Genomic DNA, 5,271 nt, shown 5'->3' with positions numbered 1-5,271 from the left:
TGTCGTTGCATTTGGTCTATTTTAAATGCTTGCACCAAGATTCATCTAAACCTTACCTAAGACAGAAAAATGAATGAATCACAAGTTTAGGTTGATTCAGAGCACATAAAAAAACAGGTTTGGAATCACAAAAGGTCTTTATATAATCAATGAGGATGAGCCACGCTTATAATAAGTGAAAAAGTTGAGTGAATCTTGGGTGACCCTTTCCTTTTGATCATTCTTATTCTATTGCAATTTGTATGTAAACCTTCGGAAGGTTAGTAAATAGAGCGCTTACCTGATCCGACGGCATCCCGCACCGTCCATCGCTGCAATCTCTGTCTTCTCTCTTCCTCTGACCGGCTTCTGCACACAACAAGTCACTGGGGAGTTCCCGGTGACGCCGGTGCGTGTGTACGTTGCCAGCAAGGCGGGGCGGGAAATTCAAAATCTATTTGCATTGCATTCAATACAAAATACCTGTATTGAATGCAATACATTGGGTTTATATGTGTAAAAGCAATAGTAATAGTATGAGTATAACGTGTATTTTGAGTATAGTAAAAAAATAATTCATTTTTTTAAATATATAAATTAAATTTTTTAAATATATAGATTTTTTAATTTATTCAATTTATTGTTTTTTACATGATGTTATGTTTTAAACTTTATTATACTATTATATTATACTGTAAAATAAATTTTATTGAAAAACAGTGTACCCCTTTTAGACATAAAAAAACGGAAAGGAAATCGCTCGGGAGGTTAAACCACTGACCTCCAACTTTCCCCCCTTGACTACCACTAACAAAGTAATTGACAGGCATGATATAATAGCTCACCAGGTGATGAGAGTTTAGAGTCACAAGTTTTGTGTTCCAAGCACTTCGAACGCCTGTGCCAATATTACCATTACTATGAATGACTCCTATGAAAAAGAAGCTCCATTCTCAATCCAAGTAAGACTATATAAAAATACAACATTACAAGTATACTATAGATGTCATAGGAGGAACCCCATATACCCCCCCCCTTAAACCCATACAATAAAAGCCTAACTTCAGGTACATATAAAAAACATCATTTGATGCAGGCCTGTAAACAGTAATACCTTCAAAAAGTATCATTTTAAATGCAAATACTGTAATTACCTGAAACCAGAATTTGACCTGGTATCAACGTTTAAAGTAGAGCTCAGTGAGTGTAGGGAGTAGCAGTATAAGCAGTGCCGAATGTATATATGTTTTTTTGCTGGTATTATCCTTGTCTCTGCTGAACAGTCAAACCCCCCCCCCCCCCCCCCAAGTAATCATACAGAAAAGTGTGGAAATGTATGACACCCCCACACAAAATGTGGGTGCAGGAAGGGCTTTTCCTGACAATTTGGTGTCCCAAGAAAGATATCTGGAATGTAGCAATTGGATCACTTTACTACAGCCTCCTGTCACTATATTCCCAGACTGTATAGTCCCATCTCCCAGGCAAAGGAAATATTCAGAAATGCAGCCAAAACTTCTTCTCCTGTTCAGCCATCACTACCAGTGACCATTTTCATGCAGTCTCCTCGGTAACACCACCCACAGCAATGTCTTGGCAATGGAGCAAAGTTTAAACCAATTGCCACTGACATTGACCAGAATTGTCATGGGTTCCTCCGACCTTTTGCCACTGCAGACTCCTGTATGATGAGAAAGTCAGTGAGAGAAACCAGTGAGAGCTGTGGAGAACATAAGATATCAATACTGCCAAGTGTCTGTTTACTGGTGGATTTTGGTAAAGGAATATTTAGGATCGAATGGGCATTTCATGGTATGGCCAGTGTGAGCAATTACTGTCATCTTTTATAGGTAGTTTTTGCTTCAGTTTTTTTATATAGAGAAACACAATCATTTTAAGGCATGTGTCACAACAAAATACAATAGTACACAGTACACTTAATTACCTATTGTGGGCTGACAATACTGTACGCAGTATTTTGTGGACTGAGTTGTGCCATCGCTGCACATTTCTCTTTCCTAAACTCATCAGTGTTCTCCCCAGAATTTAATTTTAAGCTGAGTAGGAAGAAATTGCGGGCAGGTGGTCAAAAAGTGAGGGGGGCAACAAATTACAAGTTTAGTTTTCCAGTTGTTGCCATAGGAATCAAGTACCCCTATAATTCTCTCAGATTTCAACCCCCCTCCCCCCCATTATATGTTAGACATTTCTAATGCCTGGCCCCATAGTATGTCCTGTTTTTCCATCATCTTTGTGTTATGTTCCAACTGCCCAGTGCCCCTGTATTGTGACCCAACTTTTCTGTAACTGCTTAGCTGTTTTTGGGTGGTTACTGAAAAGATGGGTCCCAATATAAGGGCATTAGACAGTTATGACATAACACAAAGATGATGGGAAGTGCCAGGAGTTCATGTCTAAAAGGAGCTGGGGGAAACACTGCCCATCTTGCTGTCTTTGCCACCAAAACAAAAAGGTTTAGTAATCTGTAATCCAAGGGACTAAAGCTATGTGCATTACTTTAGATGATTGTCGCTAGTCTCAGGTGAAAATCTGACATATGTACATCTGTCCCCCTCCAATGCTTTTTGCCCTCCCACTCCCCATAGATATATACATATAAATACATAACATTAGTAGACATAACCAAGTGTACCTACCCCCCCCCCCCCCCCTCTACCGCCGGTGAACTTCGGCCTTCGGCCTTGCATCTCCCTTGTCCAGCCCTGAATGTGAATATAGATATATAGATGTTTTCCATGGGGTATACAGAAATAATATACAAAGAGGGAGACTTATTATACAACTATGTTTGAGTTTTTTTTTTTTTTTTTTTTTTTGCATTTTAATATGTGATTACGATTATTCTGTTATTAAGCTGTAACAAGGTGGAAACATTTGCAGAACTACAAGTGTCAGGAAGGGCTAAAGAACGACACACAACAAAGGCACTGCTTAATTAAAAGTTAGTACTTATCTTTATTGGATGCGTACAATGGTCCAAAACAGCAACAGTTCCATCAGCAGGATTACAAACAGAGAGTGCCCATTTTCTTTTCATCTAACTGGGAAGAGTCAGGAAGAATGAATCTGGCATTTCTTTATGCGTATGCAGAAAATGTCAGCTTCAGCACTCAATTCTGTGACATGTGGAGTTAACAATTATACACTGATCTTAACCAATCAAATCGTTACATGACCATTGCTAGCTCATTTTGACCAAAGCTCCTTGTTACATTATATTATGAAAAAAAATTGCAATTGTTAGTTAGAGCTTATATTTTGTATATTACCAGCTGTTTTCTTTCTCATGCCCCATCAGGGCATACCAGCCATAACTTTCTGAAACATTCCTTGGTGGAGAATTTTCCAGGCTAATGTGTTTCAATGACAGTAACTGATTCTCATCCAGGGAATGTTTCTGTGAATGTCAGATTCCCTGCTTTATAAATAGACCCCTTGGTGTAGGCAAAGAATAGAAACACATAAGGATGTGTAGCTAAGGATTAGAACACATCATAGTGCATCATTTTTAAACCAGGGTCCCTCCGGGTTTTTAGGGGTTCCTTGAGTAAGGAGCAATTTGTGATTCTCAGGTCAATTAGCACTGACCCCAATGATGGTTTTGGCTATCTGTACAGGTAACTTATGTAAAAGACATTCTTTACACTGACCACCGCACTGATGTACAGCTGTAGATACTAGAACAGGGGTTCCCTGAAGACCTGGAATCTGAATATCATCTATGCTTTTATCTGCTAGCCTGGGATTCAATTTTGAAATCCCAACGCGAGAAAGAAAACAGTGCCAAAACACAGAATGCAATCATTTTTTAAAGTGTATTTGATGCGGTTAAGAGTAAACTTGTGTGTATACACTTGGGTGTATTTTCTGAAAGTCAAAAAGTCCAAGGCGTTATGATGGGGCTTCAAAAGTGGATCAAGACCCAGGAAAAGCAGTCATGACACATAGGAATAGTTGTTTATTCCTTACAGTGTAATTAATACAGGCTGACATTCAAAAATCCGGCAACCTCTGGAACTGAGGAGTGCCAGAGTTTCGAAAATTCCCGATTTTTTATGATTATATATTTCCCAGCTAAATCCTCTGAACAGAATATGACCTAACTATGCATACTGGCTACTTCCAACACCACAGTACAGTGAAATTGGAGGGATTTGTTTTTTATACACAGATGCACGTCAGAAAAAAAAATGGCTGCTTACCATCAGTTCATCTATAAGACAGTCTTCATGGTTTGTTTAGGAAGCTTATCCCTTATAGAACTATAGAACTAAAGCTTCATAAAGGATCCATGTCTGGCCTTCCTTTACCCTTTCACTGCCTGCCTTATTAAGAAATCTTTCGTGACATCTCTAACCCCTTTAGCTTAAACCAAAAAGACATTCCAGACAATGTCCTAATAAATACCTCCAGCAACCGTCCCTTTGCAAAATACCCAGTACAATAGCACATGCACCGGCTCCACCCCTTGCTGCAACCCCCCTACCTGCTCACAAAGCTTGCTCCACTCTTGCCACACTGACGAATAGCACCCCCAAATCTGAGCACTCACCGACCTCTGAATCATCCTTCTGATGTGCCCAGTGCAATCTGCAAAAAAGCCCCTCTGGACAAGGGAACCCATGCTCCTCCGCCTTGGATCCCACTGAAAACAAGATAGGGCTTCAGCAATAAGATTTTACACAGAAGTTTGTGTAAATACAAGAAGTGGGGGTGGACAGTGGCAAGATGGGGCAAAATTGATTTGATAGGAATGTATAAGGATGGGAGAGTAAAGGGGAAGGTCAGAATTAGAGAAAAAAAAGTGGAGGAGTCAAGATCTATTACCTTAACCATGAATTCAGTTGAGGCCCACTTGGCGCAGCTTAGTCCTCCACAAGATGGTGTCTGGACATTGTGAGGGGATGGCAGGGGGACTGGCTACAACAATATGGCCCTGGTGACGTCCTGCATGCTCAGGGGTCAAGGGTCACGTGAAGGACCTGGAAGTGTGTCACCAGTTACCGGAAATGAAAGGTCGGTGGCTGAGCCTGCCTGCAGTTGAGAGGAGCTGGTGCCCAGGCGAGAGGGCGAAGACTCCTTATTATCAGAGGGGGTGTTGCCCAATCTAATGGGGGCAGAAGGACCAGTGGAGGGTGAAAAGGTAGGCTCCTGGGGGGGACGGGGGGTGCAGTGTTGAGTGGTTTGGTAAGGGTTTGGACAGAGGGAACTGGAGCTCTGGGAATTATGGTAGTATGCCTCAGGTTTTGGATGGGACTTCCTCCCTCAGAA

This window comes from Pyxicephalus adspersus, chromosome 4 (genome assembly GCF_032062135.1).
Source record: "Pyxicephalus adspersus chromosome 4, UCB_Pads_2.0, whole genome shotgun sequence".
In the NCBI taxonomy this organism is placed as follows: domain Eukaryota; kingdom Metazoa; phylum Chordata; class Amphibia; order Anura; family Pyxicephalidae; genus Pyxicephalus; species Pyxicephalus adspersus.
Note: the sequence above shows the minus strand (reverse complement) of the source record.